This window comes from Carya illinoinensis, chromosome 8, assembly GCF_018687715.1.
Source record: "Carya illinoinensis cultivar Pawnee chromosome 8, C.illinoinensisPawnee_v1, whole genome shotgun sequence".
Classification (NCBI taxonomy): domain Eukaryota; kingdom Viridiplantae; phylum Streptophyta; class Magnoliopsida; order Fagales; family Juglandaceae; genus Carya; species Carya illinoinensis.
The window spans coordinates 21,103,341-21,130,155 of record NC_056759.1 but is presented as its reverse complement, the minus strand read 5'-3'; the positions used below and the strand labels follow the sequence as shown (position 1 = coordinate 21,130,155).

At 37.4% G+C, this 26,815-nt stretch overlaps 1 non-coding gene and 1 pseudogene across 1 annotated transcript; one reads left to right on the top strand and one right to left on the bottom strand.

Annotated features, from left to right (window-relative positions):
- Positions 1–17,574: 17,574 nt before the first annotated feature.
- Positions 17,575–17,682, bottom strand: LOC122274919. The gene has a single exon (XR_006228455.1). It is a non-coding gene; the product is annotated as a small nucleolar RNA R71 (small nucleolar RNA).
- An 876-nt stretch (positions 17,683–18,558) lies between these two features.
- LOC122274494 overlaps positions 18,559–26,815 on the top strand; it is a 62,124-nt pseudogene continuing 53,867 nt past the window's right edge.

Genomic DNA, 26,815 nt, shown 5'->3' with positions numbered 1-26,815 from the left:
TCAGATGGGGTTATTTAGAGAGGTGGTTGAAAATTGCAATCTTTTTGATCTAGGATGGGAGGGGCACAAATACACGTGGTGTAACAAACACGAGAATGAAACATTCACCAAGGAGAGATTGGATAGGGGATTGGCCAATAGAAGATGGTTGGAGGCATTTCCAGATGCTAAAGTTAGCACCATGATGGCCTTATGCTCAGATCACAGGCCTATCCTACTGGAATGTTCAAGAGGAAGGGGGGAGAGGACACCTTTCTATCACCACTTCAAGTATGAGATGAATTGGAACAAGGAGGAAGGATGTAAAGATTTACTTGCAGAAGTTTGGCAAAGAGGAGACCACACTTTAAGGCAAAACAGTTGGCTACAAAGCAAGTTAGAGAGATGTAGCAAAAGGCTTCTGTCTTGGAGCAGGGACATGAGAAGAAACAGATTGGTAGCCATAAAACAGAAAAAAGAAGAAATCAAAAAGTTGCAGAAGGATGAGAGAGCAGATAACATGGGTGCCCTCAAAAGACTTCAAAATCAGGTTGGCCTTCTTCTGGACCAGGAAGATGTAAGATGGAAACAAAGGGCCAAAGTCCATTGGTTAACGCATGGTGATAGGAATACCAAATTCTATCACGCCTGTGTTAACCAAAGGAGAAAAAAGAACTTTATAAAGAAGATAGTAGATGGAGATGGGAGAGTGTTAAGTTCAAAGGAGGAATTGGCATCGGGTTTCAGACTTCATTTCACTAAGGTTTATCATTCCTCTAACCCCACTGAAAGGTCCATCCAACACTGCCTGAATGGTGTAGGACACAGAATCTCAAGAGGCAAGAGTGAGCTTTTGGACAAAGAGTTCTCTCCTGATGAGGTAGCTATTGCTCTCAAACAAATGTCACCATTTAAGTCACCCGGGCCAGATGGATTCAGTGCTGGCTTCTTCCAAGACCATTGGGACATAGTTGGCTCTGATGTGGGCAAGGTAGTCCTTGATTTTCTCAGAACTGGTGAGATGCCAGCAGGATTGAATCACACTCTCATAGCCCTTATCCCTAAGACAAACTCCCCCAAGTCAGTTAATGATTACAGGCCAATCAGCCTCTACAATGTGTGGTATAAACTAATCTCAAAGGTCTTGGCTAACAGGCTGAAATCAGTGCTGCAAGAGGTCATATCCTGGAACCAAAGTGCTTTCTTACTTGGCAGGTTAATCACAGACAACATTATGGTTGCGTATGAGCTTCTTCGTACTATGCAAACCAGACAAAAGGGAAGAGAAGGCAGCATGGCAATTAAGCTAGATATGTCCAAGGCATATCATAGAGTGGAGTGGAATTTTTTGCAAACAATGCTCACCAAACTAGGCTTCAGTGACAAATGGAGGGGGCTAATCGTGATGTGTGTGAATTCTGTCACCTACTCAGTAGTGGTGAATGGGGTATCGGGGGACATCATTAGGCCAACAAGAGGATTAAGACAAGGGGATCCTCTATCCCCTTACCTCTTCCTCCTGTGTGCAGAAGGTCTAAGTACCCTACTGCATCAAGCTGAAGCTAGAGGCCTCATCAAGGGTGTAGCAGTCACAAGGGGAGGAAGAAGAATCAGCCACCTTCTGTTTGCTGATGATTGTGTTATGTTTTGCAGGTCAAAGATAGAGGAATGGTCCATCATTGTTCATTTGTTAAAAATTTATGAAGAAGCATCGGGACAGACCCTGAACAGACAGAAAACATCCATCCTTTTTAGCTCAAATACTAATACAGCAGTGAAAGAGAGCATTTCCCAACAAGCTGAAGGAGTTATTTGTGATAGTTATAACAAATACTTGGGTTTGCCCACTCGGTAGGAAAATCCAAGTATAACACTTTCAGAGGTCTAAAAGAAAAGTTATGGAGAAGGATCAACAGTTGGAAGACCTCCTTTCTATCTTCTGCAGGGAAGGAAGTCATGATTAAGAGTGTGCTTCAAGCCATACCTACATATACAATGAGCGTGTTTAAACTGCCAAAAAGGCTCCTTAGAGAAATGGAAGCCATGATTGCAAAGTTCTGGTGGAACCACAAAAAGGAAGGCAGGGGTATCCATTGGAAGAGTTGGAGCAAACTTGGTGCAGCAAAAGGCAGGGGGGGCATGGGGTTTCGAGACCTTAATTGTTTCAATAGAGCCCTTCTTGCCAAGCAAGGGTGGAGGATTTTACAGGAACCTTCCTCTTTAATGACTCAAATTTTCAAGGAAAAGTACTTCAAGACATGCAACTTGGTGGAGGCACGAGCAGGTTACTGTCCTTCTCAAATTTGGAGAAGTTTGATGTCAATAATGGATCTGATAAGGGCTGGAAGTGTTTGGAGGGTAGGAAATGGGAAAAGCATAAGAATATGGAAAGACAAGTGGGTGCCTATACCCTCTACCTTTCAGATTCAGACTCCTATCAAGATGTTGGACCCTGATGCAACTGTCGATGAGCTAATTGAACAAGAAAGCAAGTCATGGAAGAAAGTGCTTGTACAAACCATTTTCAAACATGAGGAAGCTCAATGTATCTGCAGTATACCAATAAGCATAAGAGGGACGGATGACAAAGTAATTTGGGGGCTATCAGACAAGGGGACATTTTCAGTCAAGAGTGCATATTATACAGACCTGGAGAGAAAGAGACAGAAAACAGGAGAGACATCGAATGGAGAACAAAATGATAGATGGTGGGGGAAAATATGGAAACTAACAAGCCCGGGTAAGGTGAAACAATTCATATGGAAAGCCCTCAATGAAATTCTACCAACAAGGAGCAACCTTTTTAAGAGAATGATAGTTGATAACGCTACTTGTCCAACCTGTAGTAGGGGAGAGGAAACAATATTACAGGTGCTATGGGACTGTCCTACTTCAGCAGATGTATGGGGAGAGGACTGCAGTCCAGTCAAAAAATGGAGAAGGAACTATGCTGACTTCAGAACACTACGGTCTGATTTTCAATCCAAGCTCGAAGAAGGAAAGCTTCACATAGTAACTGAGGTGCTCTATGGCCTATGGAAAAGGAGAAATGAAGCTGTTTTTGAAGGAAAGTTCAAAAGCCCTTCTGTCACCTTTCAGTTGGCATTGCAGGAAGTAGAAGCAACCAGGCTGACTTAGGACAAGCCGAGAGAGAATCAAGCCAGTTTAACAGCAGTGATGAGAACCTTGTGGAGACCCCCTAGAATGGATTATATGAAAGTGAATGTTGATGCAGCCATGGATAGAAAAATGGGAAGGATGGGGCTTGGCATTGTAGTAAAGGACTGTAATGGTGAGGTACATGTGGTGTTGGCCTCTCCCAATCAAATAACAAGGTCTGCTTATGTAGCTGAGAGCTAGGCCATGCTTCGAGCTATTCAGTTGTGCAGGGAACTAGGCATCAGACAGGTGCAATTGGAAGGAGATGCGAAGATGGTAGTGGATGCAATCAATTCAAATACACAAGATTCTTCATGGGATGGACAAGTGATAGAGGACATCAAATCTGTATTGAAAGCCCAGCCAGAGTGGTCAGTATCGTTCTCGGGTAGAAGCAGCAACAAAGAAGCACATGATACTGCAAGACTAGCCTTATCCTTAGGTTCTGAATGTATTTGGGTAGAGGAGGTACCACCTGAGGTCCTCCCTGCAATTATTTCAGACAAGAATGTTTCTGTTGAGTCATATTAATGAAGCTTCGTTTCATTTCAAAAAGAAAAAAGTACTCAAATTTGACAAATAGTAGAGCGTCGGGAATCCCTTGCACAAATCTGGTATTTTAATTATTCTTAATTCATTGGATAACTCAATTAGGAACTCAATTCCCGCAATTCCCAATCGGAAAGTATAGATTTATAAACCAGACTTAAATAAAATGTAACCCTTTGAAAAAACATTCACCACTTTTAAAAAATGTGAATTACTACCCCTATTGATAAAATCTAATGACGACAATATACTCAGGAAGTGATATTGCAGCAAAAAACTAAATCAATATAGATAAATAATTGATCCAAATATAATCAAAGAACTAATCCATTCAATAGAAAAAGCATGACTGAATCCATAAACACAATAAATTCTATGATTATTCGGAGAAGAAAATATCAACGATGAATTGAGAATGATAAAACAAAAGAGTTTTAGCAATTGAAAATCAAATACATGAATTAAGAATAAATTAGAAATACCATCTAATATGCAAGTTCATCCCTAACCCTACTAGAGAATTTAGTTACCCATTAATATACTGGACAACAAAAGTCTCCAGAGAAAACTGAAGCGAACGGTGGCCATGGAAGTGATTTTCTCCTCTCTTCAGATCTGCCTCTTGTGCCTCTTCCTCCCCCTCCGTTTCATGCTAATGATATGCTTATATAGGGTAGGAAAGAAACCCTAATGTCCTCTTAATTTCTGCATAAAAAAATCGCCTAAATTTTAGGACTTATTTTGGCAGTCACGTACGGCCTTCAGGAGTTCTAATTTGGAAATCCTTATTAGAGACAAAGTTATAGCCCTTTAAGATAGCTTTCGAATGCATCAAGAATTGCATCAATCCGATATGTGAGTTAAAGGATACAGTCAAAAGACTAAAGTATATCCAGACTGTCTCCTAGCGAATTTCGGACTTGGGCTTCTTGTGGTTTCATTTTGTGATTTTTTTCTTTTTATTTTCTTCCAAATTGCTCTCAAACCCCATGAATATCCTCCTTTGAATTTGACTAGGCTTGACTTGCTCTTTTATAAACTGTGAAATTAGACATAAAAAAACTGCTTAGGAGCATCCCAACGTAAATAGAAATTCAATTTAAGAATACACATTAATTCCTATGATTTCTATTCACATTTTAGCATTTTAGTCTAATAATAGGGTATATAGAGTGCACTTTCGCACACTCATCACACCCCCCAACTTACTCCTTACTAGTCCCTAGCAATTTTCATGTCAAAACAACGAAAGCGACCAAAGAAAATCACACATAAAGGCCATCAAGTCACACTTTCCAGATTCACATATCAAAACAATCTAAGGAATCCAATAACCCATCAAGATCAATCCACCTATAGCAATCCACAGAGTGCGTGTGTGTTTTCCAAGCCATAACCATCGTACCACTAACCTTGACACATGCAACATCAAGAACATCTTAAGCAAAAGGTTCAACTCCATAACTCACAGGTATAATAGTGTTTCGTGTAAAGGCTCTCTCTATGGAGTTGACAATGGATGTATACACACTCTCATGGAAAATTAGGCAATTATGTACAAGCAACAAGCAAACATTGATCTTATGATAGGAACTCTAACAAATGAGACTTCCATCAATCTTTCCAACAGCTTACTTAGGATTAGAATGGTCAACACAAAAGATTGTAATGTGGCTTGGTTTTGGGGTTATATGAAAAAAAAAAGATGAAAGGGATTCAAAAACGTCCAAGTACATACAAATGGAATTTTATTAAATATCTCAATAGACCACACTTCTCACTTGATATATTCTCCAACTTTTCAGATCATCAAATAATAATGTTTTTCCTTCTTCTTCCTCTGTTTTTGTTTTCAACAATTTGATGGACAAACACATGCCACTTTTGTATTCTTTCCATCTCTACCAACTTTTTTTTTTGGAGCTCACTCAATTGAACACTTTGCAACTTGTACTCTTCTCTTTTTTCTATCGTCTTCTTCTTCTTCTTAATTGAAAATGATAAAATTAAAGAAAGAAAATAAAATTCCACATCTAGTATACACTTGAAGTAAAAAGGGTAAGAAAATCTGTGTATAGGTTATACTCCAATGTGGAGAGGCATGGATGATATGGGCATATGAAAAGAAAAAGCTACAAGTGTTTATTGGCTCAAAGTTGGCTACTAGGGGTCTATGATGGAAAGGATAGCTTGAAAGGCTCAAACGTTAATCCTAAGTTGGATAAGTGCAAAATGATTTGGTGGGTTTGGTGAATTCATGAAGATGGCTATGAATGAGAATGAGTACACATGTGAAACTGATGCACGTGTGATGCAAATTAAAAGAAAATTGACACATGAAAATATGCCACAGAGTTCCAACAAGCATTTTAAATACTGAATTTGCACCACCACCCCCCAACTTAAATGAAACATTGTCCTCAATATTTAAGAATCAAAATTGAATGGGGAGTAACTGAAAATGGTAGAATACACCTGATGAGTGACGTGGGTAGCTCCCTAAACACCAAAGATGGTAATCTGAAATGATGAAATGAAACTATCCTGCAATAAAAAACAAAGAAAACGATAGTAAATAAAAAGGAAAAGAAAGAAAATAAGAAAAAACAAAAACAAAACAAAGCAAAACAAAATAAATAAAGAAACACATACCTTGGTGGTGTGGTCAAGGTTGATAGATTGGATCCACAAGTGGAATGTCTTCCACTTCCGGAACTTGCCTATCAATTAATATTTTAAAGCGTTGACCATTTACTTTAAAGATCCGACCATCCTTAGGATCCTCTATTTCTACCACCCCATTTACAAAAACATTTTTCACTAGAAATTGGTCAGTCCACCTAAACCGAAGTTTTCCTTTGTGCTTGTGAGATCCAAAATTATATAAGCATATTCGGTCATTAGGTTTAAACCTCTTCCTAAGAATATTTTTATCATGAAACGTTTTCATTTTAACCTTATAGACTTTAGACTTAGGCAAAGATTTCAATTTAACTCTTGGTGCTTTCATACTTATAGGAATCTGTTTTCCACATTTCTTAGGCAACTCCTCAAATTTCTGTTGCCAAACCTGTGTGCCATAATCCTGAGTTTCATAAAAAACAACACAAATATCAATAACATCATATGAATCACTAACAGATGTATTAAACTCAGAATTCACAAGGGAATATTCAAGGGGATCAAAATCATGAGTTGTGTGAACTCCCTTGTCAATGTGTGCATCAATCATATACGTTTGGTGGCACTCGTCATCTGTTGGCTGCTTCTCAATATGGAAAATGTTGACCTCCATGGTCATGTTTCCAAAAGATAACTTCATCAACCCATTCCTGCAATTTATAAGTGCATTAGCCGTAGCAAGGAAAAATCTACCTAATATGAGAGGAACTTTAGAGTTAGACTCAACAACTGATTGAGTGTCCAAAATTAAGAAATCAACAGGATAATAAAACTTGTCAATTTGGATCAAAACATCCTCAACTATCCCTCTCGGTTTCTTAACTAAACGATCAGCCAACTGAAGCACGACAGAAGTAGGCTTAATTTCACCCAAACCAAGCTGCAAATAAATGGAATAAGGCATCAAATTAACACTAGCTCCTAGATCTAGCAAGGCTTGCCCAAACTCATGATTCCCAATATTACATGCAATGGTTGGACAACCAGGATCCTTGTACTTAGGAGGGATTCACTGCTCAATTAGAGCACTAACTTGCTCTGTCAAAAATGTTGTCTTCTTAACATGGTGCTTCCTCTTAACTGTAAACAAATCTTTAAGAACTTTTGCATAAGTGGGATCTTGTTTAATAACATGCAAAAGAGGAAGGTTAATCTTTACCTGCCTGAGGTTCTCCAAGATTTCATTACTAGGATCCAAAGTTCGCATACCAGATTTTAAAGCTTGAGAAAATGGTACCTTAACTGGACTCTTGATTAGCTCTATCCTTCAAAGAGAAAGGAAAGGACTTAAGTCTCACAATGTCATCAGTTGCATTTTAACTATGAAAAGTCGCAACTACTTCCTCAAACTCCCTAATGTGCACATATGGATTTTCATTTTCCCAGCCATGAAAAGTAGGGAGTAATTGTATCATCCCTGTTTTAAAATCCAATTGGCGAATATTAGCTGGAAACATGATGCATGATAGTGTGGCTGTGCATGTAGGGTGGAGGTAATCCTGAAGGGTCCTAGTGGGTTGATCTTCATGTTCACTCATTTTCTCAGAATTAGAAGAATTTTCAAACAAATGATCAGAAAAGTTAAACTCAGACTCTAGCACAGGTCTACAAGCAAACCGACCAAATGCATCTCTATACCTGTGCATGCAAGGTAGAGAAAAACGCAACACTAAAAAAAACTACAAAAAGAAATAGAAAATAAATAAAAAAATGCAGCAAGCTAAAAGAGGGAACGGAGTTACCGCCTTTACAAACTGTTGAAAAGAAAAACTCTCTCACAATTTTTCTACTGTCTCCCCGGCAACGACGCCAAAATTTGATTACGCCCAAAGAATAACGCGGTAGTTGTAGCACAACTTTAGGGTGTCGATTCCACAGGAAGACAAATTAAAAGAATAGCAAGAGGAACAAAGAAACTAAAAAAAAATATTAAATAAGTAATAGAGAACAAAGATTAATTTTAAATGTAAATTCAAGTGATTAACAGAAAAAGTACTCAAATTTGACAAACAGTAGAGCGTCGGGAATCCCTTGCACAAATCTGGTATTTTAATTATTCTTAATTCATTGGATAATTCAATTAGGAACTCAATTCCCGCAATTCCCAATCGGAAGGTATAGATTTATAAACCAGACTTAAATAAAATGCAACCCTTTGAAAAAACATTCACCACTTTTAAAAAACATGAATTACTACCCCTATTAATAAAATCTAATGACGACAATATACTCAGGAAGCGATATTGCAGCAAAAAACTAAATCAATATAGATAAATAATTGATCCAAACATAATCAAAGAACTAATCCATGCAATAGAAAAAGCATGACTGAATCCATAAACACAATAAATTCTATGATTATTCGGAGAAGAAAACATCAACGATGAATTGAGAATGATAAAACAAAAGAGTTTTAACAATTGAAAATCAAATACATGAATTAAGAATAAATTAGAAATACCATCTAATGTGCAAGTTCATCCCTAACCCCACTAGAGAATTTAGTTACCCATAAATATACTGGACAATAAAAATCTCCAGAGAAAACTGAAGCGAATGGTGGCCATGGAAGTGATTTTCTCCTCTCTTCAGATCTGCCTCTTGTGCCTCTTCCTCCCCCTCCATTTCGTACTAATGATATGCTTATATAGGGTAGGAAAGAAACCCTAATGTCCTCTTAATTTCCAAATAAAAAAATCGCCTAAATTTTAGGACTTATCTTGGCAGCCATGTACGGCCTTCGAATTTGGAAATCCTTATTAGAGACAAAGTTATAGCCCTTTAAGATAGATTTCCAATACATCAAGAAGCGCATCAATCTGATATGTGAGTAAAAAGATACAGTCAAAAGACTAAAGCATGTCCAGACTGTCTCCTAGCGAATTTCGAACTTGGACTTCTTGTGGTTTCATTTTGTGATTTTGTTCTTTTTCTTTTCTTCCAAATTGCTCTCAAACCCCATGAATGTCCTCCTTTGAATTTGACTGGGCTTGACTTGCTCTTTTATAAACTCTGAAATTAGACATAAAAAAACTGTTTAGGAGTATCCCAATATAAATAGAAATTCAATTTAAGAATACACATTAATTAATTCTTATGATTTCTATTCACATTTTAGCATTTTAGTTCAATAATAGGGTATATAGAGTGCACTTTCGCACACTCATCATGCCGTTTCATTGATTCTCTTCTATTTCCTTGCCAATTTTTATGTGTTTGAATTCAATTGTTTGATTGTTACAATTGAATATTGTTGTTTGTGATTGAATCGGTGAGAAAAGAAAAGAATAGAAAAGAAAAGAAAAGAAAGGAAAGGAAAAGAAAAGAAAAGAAAAGAAAAGAAAATTTGAAAAAAAACAAAAGAAATTGAAAAAAAAGAAGTTATAGGAATCCAAATTTTTTATTTTTTATTGAGTCTTATCATCAAAGGGGTTGCATATATCATTATAGTTGGTATATTGTCTTATGATTACTCTTTCCCTCGTATCATTTCCTTGAGTCTTGTGTCATTTTATTCTTTCAGTGTTTTCTCTTGTTCTTGTTTCTTGGACCTAATTACTAGTTAGAATAAGACAATGTTGTATTGTCTTCATTTAGTTCAATTAGTTCTGAAAGAACTTGAGTGCGAAAACTCTTGAGGTAAAAGGCAAGAGAGTGTGAGATTATTATTGAGAAAAAGTCAATTAAGAGTGAAACATGAGTGGAGTGCCATTATTTGAGTGTAAACATGTAAGGGATCGTGTGAGATCTTTTCCACTAACATTTTTTTTGTGCAGCACGTACGATGTCTCATCACAAAAGGGGATGGTAGATAACTCCTTTGTGTTGCAGGCCATGCAACAACAGTTTGAACGGTTGAACATGATGTTAGGGGAAGTGAGAGATAGGATGGATCAACAAGATGAAGTAATTAAAAATTTGCATGGTGGGAGAGATAGGAGGAGACGTGAACCTAGAAGAGAACATGAGTATGAAGATGAAGGAGATGGTGAGGATGAGGAAGACCTAATGTCTGAAGTTGGAATGGGTAGGCTTAGAGGAGTCAGGAGTGAAAGAGGATTTAGGGGAAACCCACAGGGTCGTGATGGAGTAGATAGGGACCTTGAGAGCATCAAAATGAAAATACCATCTTTCCAAGGTAGAATTGACCCTGAAGCTTATTTAGAGTGGGAGAAGAAGATAGAGTTGATCTTTGATTGTCATAACTATTCAGAGGAGAAGAAAGTGAAGTTGGCAGTAATTGAGTTCACTGATTATGCTATTATTTGGTGGGATCAATTAGTGACCAATAGGAGGAGGAATTATGAGAGGCCTGTCGAGACATGGGGAGAGTTGAAAGCTCTCATGAGGTGGATACTTGTACCTAGCCACTACTATAGGGACCTCTACCATAAATTACAAAATCTTACACAGGGGTTTAGGAGTGTGGAGGACTACCCTAAAGAGATGGAGGTGGCTATGATACGGGCGAATGTAGAGGAGGATAGGGAAGCCACTATGGCTAGATTCTTGTGTGGTTTGAATAGGGAGATAGCCAATGTGGTTGAGTTGCAACATTATGTAGAAATAGAAGACATGGTGCACATGGCTATGAAGGTGGAGAGGCAATTAAAGAGGAAAGGGACATCAAGGTACACTTCAGTTTCTAGCACTCCTTGGAAACCAAAGTGGGAGAAAGATGATCGAGTTGTAACGAAGGCAAAGACAAAAGCACCTAAAGGAAAAGATGAAGGAACTAGCAACAAACCCAAGATAGCATCCCAACCTTCTAGAAATAGAGATATTAAATGCTTTAAGTGTTTAGGTTCAGGGCACATCGCTTCTCAATGTCCAAACAAACGTGTGATGATTATTCGTGACAATGGGGAGGTGATGACTGCAAGTGAGGATGATCATGATGAGATACCCGAGTTGGAGGATGCTAGTAATGATGATGGAGTAGAATACCCCATAACAGGTGAGTCCCTTGTTGCCAGGCATGCTCTCAACACACAAATTAAGATGGATGAAGCAGAGCAACAAAGGGAGACCATTTTCCATACTGGAAGCCACATCAATAGCAAGGTATGTAGTATGATCATTGATGGGGGGAGTTGTACTAATGTTTCCAGCATTACTTTAGTTGAGAAATTGAATTTACCTACCTTGAAACACTCTCAACCATACAAGTTGCAGTGGTTGAATGATTGTGGGGAGGTTAGGGTGGATAGACAAGTGTTAGTTACTTTTTCCATTGGGAAGTATCAAGATGAAGTGCTTTGTGATGTTGTGCCTATGCATGCTAGCCATATCTTGTTGGGGAGGCCATGGCAGTATGATAGGAGAGTGATACATGACGGATTCAAAAACATGTACATCCTTGTAAAGGAGGGCAAAACAACCAAGCTTGCTCCTTTAACTCCAAGACAGGTCTATGAGGACCAACTGAAACTAAAAAGTGAGGTTGCTCAAAAAAGAAAGAGTGAAATTGAGAGTGATAAAAAAAGAAAGAGTGAAAAAGAGATTGAGCAAAAAAGAAAGAGTGAAAAAGAAAGAGAGTTTGTTGAGAGAAAAGGAAAGACAGAAGTGAGTTTCTATGCAAGAGAGAGTGAGGTTAAGAGGGCTTTCTTAGCAGATCGCTCTATGATTTTTCTTGTCTATAAAGAGTCTTATCTTAATCTTGATAAAACTAACTAGCCTCTTCCTAGTTTGGTTGTTTCTTTGTTGTAGGTGTTTGAGGATGTATTCCCAAAGGAAATGCCTAATGAGTAGCCACCCATTAGAGGCATTGAGCACGAGATTGATTTTGTGCCCAGGGCTGCTATTCCAAACCGAGCAGCTTATAGAAGTAATCCAGATGAGACAAAGGAGCTTCAGAGGTAAGTTGAGGATTTGATGAGCAAAGGGTACGTGAGGGAGAGCATGAGCCCATGTGCAGTACCAGTGCTTCTAGTGCCTAAGAAGGATGGGATGTGGCGGATGTGCGTTGATTGTAGGGTGGTTGATAATATCACTGTAAAGTATCACCATTCCATTCCTAGATTAGATGATATGCTCGATGAATTGCATGGCTCATGTATTTTCAATAAAATTGATCTTAAAAGTGGGTACCATCAAATTAGAATGAAAGAGGGTGATGAATGGAAAACTGCTTTTAAGACTAAGTATGGGCTTTATGAATGGTTGGTTATGCCATTTGGACTTACAAATGCACCTAGTACTTTCATGAGATTAATGAATCATGTCCTACGTGCATTCATAGACAAGTTTGTGGTTGTGTACTTTGATGATATCCTAGTGTACAACAAGGACTTAAATGAACATATTGAGCATTTGAGATATGTGTTTAATGTGTTGAGATGTGAAAAGTTGTATGCGAATTTCAAGAAATGTACCTTTTGCATGGAGGAAGTTGTTTTTCTTGGTTATGTTGTTAGTACAAAGGGTATTGAAGTGGATGAAGAGAAAGTCAAGGCCATTAGGGAGTGGCCAACGCCAAAGAGCGTCACTGAGGTAAGAAGCTTTCATGGTTTAGCTCGCTTTTATCGGCATTTTGTTAAAGACTTTAGCACCATTGCTGCACCACTTACTGAAGTCATTAAAAAGAATGTTGGGTTTCATTGGGGGGCTAATCAAGAGAATGCATTTGCCACTATTAAAGAAAGGTTGTGCTCTGCACCCGTGTTAGCATTACCAGATTTTAACAAAGCTTTTGAGATTGAATGTGATGCCTCAGGAATAGGGATTGGAGCCGTTTTGATGCAGGATAGACGACTGATCACCTTCTTCAGTGAGAAGCTAAGTGGGGCATCCTTGAAGTACCCTACTTATGACAAAGAGCTTTATGCTCTTGTTTGTGCCTTAGAGACTTGGCAGCACTACTTGTGGCCTAGGGAATTTGTGATCCACACCAATCATGAATCGTTGAAGCATCTCAAGGGTCAAGGTAAGTTGAATAAGAGGCATGTTAGATGGATGGAATACATTGAGACCTTTCCATATGTCATCCATTATAAGTAAGGTAAGGAGAATATTGTTGCTGATGCTTTATCCTAGAGGTATGTACCTCTTACTTCTATGAGTGCTAAAATGCTTGGGTTTGAATATGTGAAAGACATGTATGCCGATGATCCTGACTTTTCTGATATGTATATGGCATGTGGTAAGGCGGCATTTGGTAAGTTTTACAAGCATGATGGTTAATTGTTTAAAGAAAATAAACTATGTGTGCCTATGGCACATTTCATTCCATGCCATAAAATAGATGATGCCACAAGCATAGCTGACTTGTTTTTCAGGGAGATAGTGCGACTCCATGGTGTGCCTAGGAGCATTGTTTCTGATAGGGATGTTAAATTTTTTAGCTACTTTTGGAAGGTGTTGTGAGGGAAATTAGGTACTAAACTCTTATTTTCCACTACTTGTCACCCGAATACTGATGGTTTGAAGTAGTTAATAGGACTTTAACTCAGCTTTTACGCACTGTTGTTCATAAGAATTTAAAGACTTGGGAGGATTGTTTGTCATTTATAGAGTTTGCATATAATAGGACCATGCATACTACCACTTCATACTCTCCTTTTGAAATTGTTTATGGTTTTAATCCACTTACTCCTTTAGATTTGATGCCTTTACCTATTGATGGCAGGAGTAACTTGGATGGACAAAAAAAGGCGAAGTTGGTGAAGTCACTTCATGAGAGGGTACGGCTTCAAATTGCCCAAAAGAATGAAAGGGTTGCTTCACAAGCCAATAAAGGGTGACGGCGTGTCATCTTTGAACCAGAAGATTGGGTTTGGGTTCACATGCGCAAAGAAACATTCACAGCCCATAAACAGACAAAGTTCTCGAGAAAATTAATGACAATGCATATAAAGTGGATCTTCCCAAATTCTTGAGAAAATGAATGACAATGCATATAAAGTGAATCTTCCAAGTGAATATAACATTTATGATACCTTCAATGTTTCTTATCTTTCTCCTTTTGATGTAGGTGAAGATTCGAGGTCGAATCCTTTTGAGGAGAGGGGAAATGATGAGAACCAAGGTGGGGCAAATGGTGGTGCACCAAGGTTCCAATTGGCGATGACTTGGGTATTGACATGGCTTTGGTTCATTTGCATGTGATGGATCAAGGCTAATCTTCTAAATTAGTCTGAGAATGATTTAAAACAACAATAATATAAAAAAGGTCCAGATCGAATGGGCTAGAATACTTTAAAATGAAATTTAGCTCAAAATATGGTTTAGAGATGACTAATAACCTTTAACTTGATTAATGACCTTAACTCAAGCTAGAAGCCTAACAATGGCTTTAGATAAGCACCTTAGTGGCATGTGGCACTACTTGGGCTTGAGAGAAATCAATGGAACGGTGTATGCAGGCTTCACCAGGAAGAATGAAATAGAAAACGGGTTTCTTGGAGCCAATTCGTCCAAAGCTAGAACTAAACCGGGATAGTTCAAGTAGAATGTAAATGAGGGATTTTCCCTTGAGAAATTGGTCTAAAAGGCCTCAGTTAGGGGCAGATTTGTAGCAAGGTACATCACGGTGACCCTAGGTTCTGATTCAATGTGATTTGGGTAGTGACATGGATTTGCTTCTATTGACATGTGATGGATATGGACTAATCTTCTAATTCAATCTAAGAATGATAAAAAAAAAAAAAGAATAACAGCAATAAGGTCCTAATCGAAATGGCTAAAAAGAATTAAAAAGGAAATTAAGCTCAAAACATGGTTTAGAGATGACTAATCATCTTTAAGTTGATTAATGCCCTTAAGTTAGAAACATAAGAATGGCTAGATGAGTACCTTAGGCGCGTTTGGGCATGAGGGAAACCAATGGAATGTTATGTGCAGGTTTCAATAGGAAGAATGAAGTGAAAGACGGATTTCTTGGTGCCAATCTGTCCAAAACTAGAACTGAACTATGAGCATCAATGAGGGGGTGTAAATGAAGAAGTTTCCCATGAGGAAAAGGTCAGAAAGGACATGGCTAAGGGTAGAATTGTACGAATGCACATGAAGGCACACCTAGCTTCCGACTCGCTGTGAATTGGAAATTGACATGGCTTTGTTCTATTGACATGTGATGGATCAAGGCTAATCTTCTAAATCAATCTAAGAATGAGTTAAAACAATAATAATATCAAAAAGGTCCAGATCGAATTGGCTAGAAGGAATTTAAAAGGAAATTAAGCTTGAAACATGGTTTAGAGATGATGATGAGTGTGGGAAAGTGCACTCTGAATACCCATATTATTGGAGTAAAATGCTAAAATGTGAATAGAAATCATAGGAATTAATGTGTGTTCTTAAATTGAATTTCTATTTATGTTGGGATATTCCTAAGCATTGTTTTTATATCTAATTTCAGAGTTTACAAAAGAGCAAGTTAAGCCCAGTCAAATTGAAAGGAGGAAATTCGTGGGGTTTGAGAGCGATTTAGAAGAAAAGAAAAAAAAAAAAAATCACAAAATGAAACCACAAGAAGTCCAAGTCTGAAATTCGCTAGGAGATAGTCTGGACATACTTTTCATTCACATATTGGATGGATGCGATTCTTGACGCATTAGAAAGCTATCGTAAAGGGATATAACTTTGTCTCTAATAAGGATTTCCAAATTCGAACTCCTGAAGGGCATACGTGGCTACCACGATATGTCCTAAAATTTAGGCGATTTTTTTATGTGGAAATGAAGAGGACATTAGGGTTTCTTTCCTACCCTATAATCATATCGTTAGCACGAAATAGAGGAGGAGAGGCACAAGAGGTAGATCTGAAGAGAGGAGAAAATCACTTCCATTGCCACTGTTCGCTTCAGTTTTCTCTGGAGATTTTTGTTGTCCAGTATATTTATGGGTAACTAAATTCTCAAGTAGGGTTAAGGATGAACTTGCACATTAGATGGTATTTCTAATTTATTTTTAATTCATGTATTTGATCTTCAATTACTAAAACTCTTTTGTTTTATCATTCTCAATTCATCGTTAATGTTTTCTTCTCCAAATAATCATAGAATTTATTCTGTTTATGGATTCAGTCATGCTTTTTCTATTGAATGGATTAGTTCTTTGATTATGTTTGGATCAATTATTTATCTATATTGATTTAGTTGTTTTCTACAATATCGCTCCCTGCATATATTATCGTCATTGGGTTTTCTCAATAGGGGTAGTAATTTACGTTTTTTAAAAGTGGTGAATATTTTTTCAAAGGGTTAAATTTGATTTAATTTTGGTTTATAAATCTATACCTTCCGATTGGAAATTTCGGGAATTGAGTTCCTAATTGAGTTATCCAATGAATTAAGAATAATTAAAATATCAGATTTGTGCAAGAGATTCCTGACGCTCTACTGTTCGTCAAATTTGAGTACCTTTTCTGTTAATCATTTTGCTTCACTTTAATTTACATTTAAAATTAATCTTTGTTCTCCATTACTTATTTAGTATTTTTTTTAGTTTCTTTGTTCCTCTTGCTATTCTTTTAATTTGTCTCCCTGTGGAATCGACACCTCAAAGCTGTGCTAAAACTACCGCGTTATTCTTTGGGCGTAATCAAATTTTGGCACCGTTGCCGGGGAGACGGTAGAAGAATTGTGAGATTGTTTTTCTTTTCAACAGTTTGTAAAGGCGGTAACTTCGTTCCCTCTTTTAGCTTGCTGCATTTTTTTTTCTTCTTCTCTTTGTAGTTTCTTTTAGTGTTGCGTTTTTTTCTACCTTGAATACACAGGTATAGAGACACGTTGGGTCAGTTTGCTTGTAGACCTGTGTTAGAGTCAGAGTTTAATTTTTCTGATCATTTGTTTGATAATTCTTCTAATTCTAAGAAAATGAGTGAACACGAAGATCAACCCACTAGGACCCTTCAGGATTACCTCCACCCTACACGCACAGCCACACCATCATGCATCATGTTTCGAGCTAATACTCGCCAATTGGATTTTAAAACAGGAATGGTATAGTTACTCCCTATTTTTCATGGCTTGAAAAATGAAAATCCATATAGTTACTCCCTATTTTTAGGGAGTTTGAGGAAGTAGTTGCAACTTTTCATAGTCAAAATGCAACTGATGACATTGTGAGACTTAAGTTCTTTCCTTTCTCTTTGAATGATAGAGGTAAGAGTTGGCTATACTCATTGAGACCATGATCTATTGGGTCATGGAATGAGATGACTCAGGTTTTCTTTAATAAATAATTTCCCCAACATAAGACCAATGCTTTAAAAAGGCAAATCTCCACCTTTGTACAAAAGGATAGTGAGACTTTTTATCAGTCTTGGGAGAGATTTAAGGAGCTATTGAGTATCTGTCCTCATCATGGGTATGAGAATTGGCGCTTAGTGACTATTTTTATGAGGGACTTACACCTAGAGAGCGTCAATTTGTGGAGATGATGTGTAATGGTGAGTTCTTACAGAAAGATCCTGATGAGGCCATAGAATACCTTAATGAGTTTGCTGAAAAAGCTCACACTTGGACTGGACCTAGTGCTACTGAGAGCACAAATAGGTCACGACCTGTAGGAAACCTAAATGGTAGTGGAATTTACCATCTCAGGGAAGAGGATAACCTAAAGGCTAAGGTTGAGATGCTCATTAGGGAAAGAGGGGTGTTGAAGACTAAGGACTTAAAGCCAACACACATGGCTAATCATGCAAAGTCTTTTGGACCATGTTTTGTGTGTGGTGGGGTAGATAACCTTGCCCAAGAGTGTCCCACATTTGTTGAGATGAGAGGGATGTATGAGGAACAATGTAATGCTTTAGGTATGTACATAAAGCCTGTTGCACCTTTCTCTAATACCTACATCCTGAGTGGCGTAATCACCCCAATTTTAGTTGGAAATCTGAAAACCAGCCACCTGTACAACCCTCTAGATCATATCCTGCACCATATCATGAACCTTCATCTTCTAGGAGTCCTTTAGAAGACACTTTTGAATGAGCGTGGCAAGTTTCCTTTTCAAACTCAATCCGTATCTCAAGGTTAGCATATGGCACAAAAAAATTTGAAAGAAGTCAATACCATTATGACAAGAAGTGGTAAGTCCTTACACATCCCAACAACTGATAAGCCAGAGGATGTTGAAGAGGAACAAAGCAATGACAGTAACGAGTTCCCCAAGGAAGCCGAGGTAATCAAGAGTCCAGTTAAGGTACCATTTCCTCAACCTTTAAAATCTGGTATGCGGACTTTGGATTCTAGTAATGAAATCTTGGAGAACCTCAGGAAGGTAAAGATTAACCTTCCTCTTTTGCATGTCATTAAACAAGTTCCCACTTATGCAAAAGTTCTTAAAGATTTGTGTACAGTTAAGAGGAAGCACCATGTTAAGAAGATAGCATTTCTAACAGAACAAGTTAGTGCTCTAATTGAACAGTGAATTCCTCCTAAGTACAAGGATCCTGGTTGTCTAACCATTGCACGTAATATTGGGAATCATGAGTTTGGGCAAGCCTTGCTAGATCTAGGAGCTAGTGTTAATTTGATGCCTTATTCAATTTATTTGCAGCTTGGTTTGGGTGAAATTAAGCCTACTTCTGTTATGCTTCAGTTGGCTGATTGTTCAGTTAAGAAACTGAGAGGGATAGTTGACGATGTTTTGATCTAAATTGACAAGTTTTATTATCCTGTTGATTTCTTAATTTTGGACACTTAATCAATTGTTGAGTCTAACTCTAAGGTTCCTCTCATATTAGGTAGACATTTCCTTGCTACGGCTAATGCACTTATAAATTGCAGGAATGGGTTGATGAAGCTATCTTTTGGAAACATGATGACCATGGAGGTCAACGTTTTTCATATTGAGAAACAGCCAACAGATGATGAGTGCCACCAAACGTACATGATTGACGCACTCATAATAGACAAGGGAGTTCACACAACTCATGATTTTGATCCCCTTGAATATTCCCTTGTGAATTCTGTGTTTGATACATCTGTTAGTGATTCATCTGATGTTATTGATATTTGTGCTATTTTTTATGAAACTCAGGATTATGGCACATAGGCTTGGCAACAGAAATGTGAGGAGTTGCCTAAGAAAGGTGGAAAACAGATTCCTGTAAGTATGAAAGCACCAAGAGTTAAATTGAAACCTTTGCCTAAGTCGAAAGTCTATAAGGTTAAAATGAAAACATTCGTGATAAAAATATTCTTAGGAAGAGATTTAAACCTAATGACCGAATATACTTATATGATTTTGGATTTCACAAGCACCCAAGAAAACTTCGGTCTAGGTGGACTGGCCATTTTTTAGTAAGGAATGTTTTTGTAAATGGGGCGGTAGAAATAGAAGATCCTAAGGATGGTCGGATATTTAAAGTAAATGGTAAAAACCTTAAAGTATTAATTGATAGGCAAGTTCCAGAAGTGGAATACATTCCACTTGTGGATCCAGTCTATCAACCTTGACCACACCAACCAGGTATGTTTTTCTTTCTTTATTTTGTTTTGCTTTGTTTTGTTTTTGTTTTTTCTTATTTTCTTTCTTTTCGTTTTTGTTTACTGTTGTTTTCATTGTTTTTGATTGCAGGATAGTTTCATTTCTTCATTTCAAGTTACCATCTTTGGAGTTTAGCAAGCTACCCACATCACTCATCAGGTGTATTCTACCATTTTCAGTTACTCCCCATTCAATTTTGATTCTTAAACATTGAGGACAATATTTCATTTAAGTTGGGGGTGGTGGTGCAAATTCAGTATTTAAAATGCTTGTTGGAACTCTGTGGCATATTTTCATGTGTCAATTTTTTTTTAATTTGCATCACACGTGCATCATTTTCACATGTGTACTTAGTCTCATTCACAACCATCTTCGTCAATTCACCAAACCCACCATAATAATTTTTACAGAAGCATTCACAGAATCCTTAATGTACTTATCCAAGTTTTTTGGTAAGATGGTGGTTTGACACATGTAGCTAGAGAACTCTTTTGCTTAAGTATTCATGTGAGTTTGGAGAGGATTGAGAGTATACAAATGTAGTAAATTGTGATAAGAGTTCATTGATCTGTTGAATTGGGCACTTCTTTTGAGAATATCATTTCATGGTTTGTGGTATGATGGTGGATATACTTGGTATATGACGAAGGTCAACTTCGGATTAACGTTCGAGCCTTTCAAGCTATCCTTTTCCATCATAGACCCCTAGTAGCCAACTTTGAACCAATAAACACATGTAGCCTTTTTTTTTTCTTTCATATGCCCATATCATCCATGCCTCTTCACATTGGAGTATAACCTATACACTGAATTTCTTACCCTTTTTACTTCCAAGTGTATACTAGGTGTGGAATTTGCATTCTCTTTCTTTTATTTTATCATTTTCAATTAAAAAAGAAGAAGAAGAAGACGACAGAAGAAAAGAAAAAAAAAAAAAGAGAAGAGTACAAGTTGCATTCAATTGAGTGAGCTCCAAAAAAAAAAAAAAGTTGGTAGAAATGGAAAGAATACAAAAGTGGCATGTGTTGGTCCATCAATTTGTTAAAATAAAAAAAAAAGAGAGAGAGAAGAGGAAAAAGAAGGAAAAGTATTATTATTTGATGATCTGAAAAGTTGGAGAGTACATCAAGTGAGAGTGTGGTCTATTGAGATATTTAATAAAATTCCCTTTGTATGTACTTGGAAGTTTTTGAATCCCTTTCATCATTTTTTTTCATATAGCCCCAAAACCAAGCCACATTACAACCTTTTGTGTTGACCGTTCTGATCCTAAGTAAGCTGTTGGAAAGACTGGTGGAAGTCTCATTTGTTAGTGTTCATATCATAAGATCAATGTTTACTTGTTGCTTGTACATAATTGCCTAATTTTTCATGAGAGTGTGTATACACCCATTGTCAACTCCATAGAGAGAGCCCTTACACGAAACACTATTATACCCGTGAGTTATGGAGTTGAACCTTTTGCTTGAGACATTCTTGATGTTGCATGTGTCAAGGTTAGTGGTAAGATGGTTATGGCTTGAAGAACACACACACTCTGTGGATTGCTATAGGTGGATTGATCTTGATGGGTTATTGGATTCCTTAGATTGTTTTATATGTGAATCTGGAAAGTGTGACTTGATGGCCTTTATGTGTGATTTTCTTTGGTCTTTTTTGTTGTTTTGACATGAAAATTGTTAGGGACTAGCAATGACTAAGTTGGGGGGGTGTGATGAGTGTGCGAAAGTGCACTCTAAATACCCTATTATTGGACTAAAATGTTAAAATGTGAATAGAAATCATAGGAATTAATGTGTATTTTTAAATTGAATTTCTATTTATGTTGGGATACTCCTAAGCAGTTTTTTTACGTCTAATTTCAGAGTTAACAAAAGAGCAAGTCAATCCCAGTCAAATTCAAAGGATGACATTCATGGGGTTTGAGAGAAATTTGGAAGAAAAGAAAAAGAAAAACAAATCACAAAATGAAACCACAAGAAGTCCAAGTCCAAAATTCGCTAGGAGATAGTCTGGACATACTTTAGTCTTTTGACTGTATCTTTTCACTCACATATCGGATGGATACAATTCTGGATGCATTAGAAATCTATCTTAAATGGCTATAACTTTGTCTCTAATAAGGATTTCCAAATTCAAACTCTTGGAGGGCGTACGTGGCTGCCAAGATATGTCCTAAAATTGAGGCGATTTTTTTATGCAGAAATTAAGAGCACATTAGGTTTCTTTCCTACCCTATATAAGCATATCATTAGCACGAAATGGAGGAGGGCACAAGAGGTAGATCTGAAGAGAGGAGAAAATCACTTCCATGGCCATCGTTCACTTCAGTTTTCACTGGAGATTTTTGTTGTCCAGTATATTTATGGGTAACTAAATTCTCAAGTAGGGTTAGGGATGAACTTGCACATTAGATGGTATTCTAATTTATTTTTAATTCATGTATTTGATCTTCAATTGTTAAAACCCTTTTGTTTTATCATTCAATTCATCGTTGATATTTTCTTCTCCAAATAATCATAGAATTTATTCTGTTTATGGATTCAGTCATGCTTTTTCTATTGAATGGATTAGTTATTTGATTATGTTTGGATCAATTATTTATCTATATTGATTTAGTTGTTTGCTACAATATCGCTCCCTGAGGATATTGTCGTCATTGGATTTTTCCAATAGAGGTAGTAATTTACGTTTTTTAAAAGTGGTGAATGTTTTTTCAAAGGGTTAAATTTGATTTAATTTTGGTTTATAAATCTATACCTTCTGATAGAGAATTTTGGGAATTGAGTTCCTAATTGAGTTATCCAATGAATTAAGAATAATTAAAATACCAGATTTGTGCAAGGGATTCCCGACGCTCTACCGTTCGTCAAATTTGAGTACTTTTTCTGTTAATCACTTTGCTTCACTTTAATTTACATTTAAAATTAATCTTTGTTCTCCATTACCTATTTAATATTTTTTTTAGTTTCTTTGTTCCTCTTGCTATTCTTTTAATTTGTCTCCCTGTGGAATCGACACCCCAGAGTTGTGCTACGACTACCGCATTATTCTTTGGGCATAATCAGATGACTACTCATCTTTAAGTCGATTAATGCCCTTAAGTCAAGTTAGAAACTTAACAATGGCTAGATGAGCACATTAGGTGCATGTGGAACTTCTTGGGCTTGAGTGAAACCAATGGAATGGTTTGTGTGGGCTTTCAATACGATGAATGAAGTGAAAGACAGATTTCTTCATGCCAATTCATCCGAAGCTAGAACTGAACTAGGAGGTCAGGGAGGGGTGTAAATGAATAAGTTTCCATCAAAAAAATGGTCTGAAATGCCTCAGCTAGGAGTAGATTTATTGTAATGCACATGATGGTGCACCTAGGTTTCGATTGGCGATGACTTACGAATTGACATGGTTTTGCTTCTATTGACTTTTGATGGATCAAGGTAAATATTCTAAATCAATCTAAGAATGACGTAAAACAACAATAATATCAAAAATTTTAAAAAGCACACGGCTAAGGGCGGAATTGTACGAATGCACATGAAGGTGCACCTAGATTCCGCTTCGCTGTGAATTGGAAATTGACATGGTTTTGGTTCTAGTGACGTGTGATAGATCAAGGCTAATCTTCTAAATCAATTTAAGAATGACGTAAAACAACAATAATATCAAAAAGGTGCAGATCAAAAGGCCAAGAATGAATTTAAAGGGAAATTAAGCTCAAGACATGGTTTAGAAATTTCTAATCATCTTTAAGTTGATTAATGCGCTTAAGTCAGGTTAGAAACTTAACAATTGCTCGATCAGCACCTTAGGCGCGTGTGGCACTTCTTGGGCTTGAGGGAAACCAATGGAACAGTGTGTGCGAGGTTTAATAGGAAGAATGAAGTGAAAGACGGATTCTTGGTTGCAATTCAACCAAAGCTAAAACTGAGCTAGTTGGGTCAAGGAGGGCTGTAAATGAAGAAGTTTCCATTGAGAACATGGTCTAAAATGCACATGGTGGTGCACCAAGGTTCCGATTAGCAATGACTTGGGTATTGACATGGCTTTGGTTCTATTTACATGTGATGGATCAAGGCTAATCTTCTAAATCAGTCTAAGAATGATTTAAAACGATAGTAATATCAAAATGGTCCAGATTGAATGGGCTAGAATACTTTAAAATGAAATTTAGCTCCAAACACGGTTTAACTCAAGTTAGAAGACTAACAATGGCTTTAGATAAGCACCTTAGTGGCAAGTGGCACTACTTGGGTTTGAGAGAAATCAATGGAACGGTGTATGCCGGCTTCAATAGGAAGAATGAAATAGAAGACGGGTTTCTTGGAGCCAATTCATCCAAAGCTAGAACCAAACCGGGATGGTTCAAGTAGATTGGAAATGAGGGATTTTCCCTTGAGAAATTGGTCTAAAAGGCCTCGGCTAGGGGCAGATTTGTAGCAAGGCACATGACGGTGACCCCAGGTTTTGATTCGCTGTGATTTGGGTAGTGACATGGCTTTGCTTCTATTGACATGTGATGGATATGGACTAATCTTCTAATTCAATCTAAGAATGATGGAAAAAAAAAAAAGAATAACGGCAATAAGGTCCTGATCGAAATGGCTAGAAAGAATTAAAAAGGAAATTATGCTCAAAACATAGTTTAGAGATGACTAATCATCTTTAAGTTGATTAATTACCTTAAGTTAGAAACATAAGAATGGCTAAATGGGCACCTTAGGCACGTGTAGCACTTCTTGGGCACGAAGGAAACCAATGGGATGTTATGTGCTGGCTTCAATAGGAAGAATGAAGTGAAAGATGGATTTCTTGGTGCCAATGTGTCCAAAACTAGAACTAAACTATGAGTGTCAACAACGGGGTGTAAATGAAGAACTTTCCCATGAGGAAAAGGTCAAAAAGGACACGGCTAAGGGCGGAATAGTACGAATGCACATGAAGGTGCACCCAGCTTCCGACTCGCTGTGAATTGGACATTGACATGGCTTTGGTTCTATTGACATGTGATGGATCAAGGCTAATCTCCTAAATCAATCTAAGAATGAGTTAAAACAATAATAATATCAAAAAGGTCTAGATCGAAATGGCTAGAAGGAATTTAAAAGGAAATTAAGCTTGAAACATGGATTAGAGATGACTACTCATCTTTAAGTTGATTAATGCCCTTAAGTCAAGTTAGAAACTTAACAATGGCTAGATGAGCACATTAGGCGCATGTGGAACTTCTTGGGCTTGAGGGAAACCAATGGAATGGTGTGTGCAGGCTTCAATACGATGAAGGAAGTAAAAGACAAATTTCTTCGTGCCAATTCATCCAAAGCTAGAACTGAATTAGGAGGTCAGGGAGGGGTGTAAATGCAGAAGTTTCCCTCAAGAAAATGGTCTAAAATGCCTAAGCTAGGGGCAGATTTGTTGTAATGCATATGATGGTGCACCTAGGTTTGGATTGGTGATGACTTGCGAATTGACATGGTTTTGCTTCTATTGACTTTTGATGGATCAAGGCAAATATTCTAAATCAATCTAAGAATGACGTAAAACAACAATAATATCAAAAAGTTCAGAAAGGACACACGGCTAAGGGCGGATTTGTACGAATGCACATGAAGGTGCACCTAGCTTCCAAGTCGCTGTCAATTGGATATTGACATGGCTTCGGTTTTAGTGACATGTGATAGATCAAGGCTAATCTTCTACATCAATCTAAGAATGATGTAAAACAACAACAATAACAAAAAGGTCCAGTTCGAAATGGTGAGAATGAATTGAAGGGGAAATTATGCTCGAAATATGGTTTAGAGATTACCGATCATATTTAAGTTGATGAGTGCGCTTAAGTCAAGTTAAGAACAAAACAATGGCTAGATGAGAACCTTAGGCGCGTGTGGCACTTCTTGGGCTTGTGGGAAACCAATGCAATGTTGTGTGCGGGCTTCAATAGGAAGAATGAAGTGAAAGACGATTTTCTTGGTGCCAAATCTAGAACTGAACTACGAGGGTCAGGGAGGTGTGTAAATGAAGAAGTTTCCCTTGAGGAAAAGGTAAAAAAGTACACGGCTAAGGGTGAAATTGTACGAATGCATATGAAGGTGCACCTAGCTTCCGACTTGCTGTGGATTGGAAATTGACATGGCTTTGGTTCTATTGACATGTGATGCATCAAGGCTAATCTTATAAATTAATCTAAGAATGAGTTAAAACAATAATAATATAAAAAAGGTCTAGATCAAAACGGCTAGAATGAATTTAAAAGGAAATTAAGCTTGAAACATGGATAAGTGATGACTACTTATCTTTAAGTTGATTAATGCCCTTAAGTCAAGTTAGAAACTTAACAATGGCTAGATGAGCACATTAGGCGCATGTGGAACTTCTTGGGCTTGAGGGAAACCAATGGAATGGTGTGTGCGGGCTTCAAGACGATGATTGAAGTGAAAGATAGATTTCTTCGTGCCAATTCGTCCAAAGCTAGAATTGAACTGGGACGTCAGGGAGAGGTGTAAATGAAAAAGTTTCTGTCGAGAAAATGGTCTAAAATGTCTCAGCTAGGGGCAGATTTCTTGTAATGCACATGATGGTGCAACTAGGTTTCGATCGGCGATGACTTGGGAATTGACATGGTTTTGCTTCTATTGACCTTTGATGGATCAAGGCAAATCTTCTAAATCAATCTAAGACTAATGTAAAACAACAGTAATATCAAAAAGTTCAAAAAGGACACACGGCTAAGGGTAGAATTGTACGAATGCACATGAAGGTACAGTTAGCTTCCGATTCACTGTGAATTGGAAATTGACATGGCTTTGGTTCTAGTGACGTGTGATAGATCGAGGCTAATCTTCTAAATCAATCTAAGAATGATGTAAAACAAAAATAATAACAACAAGGTCCAGATCGAAAGGGTGACAATGAATTTAAAGTGAAATTAAGCTCGAAATATGGTTTATAGATTACCGATCATATTTAAGTTAATTAATGTGCTTAAGTCAAGTTACGAATATAACAATGG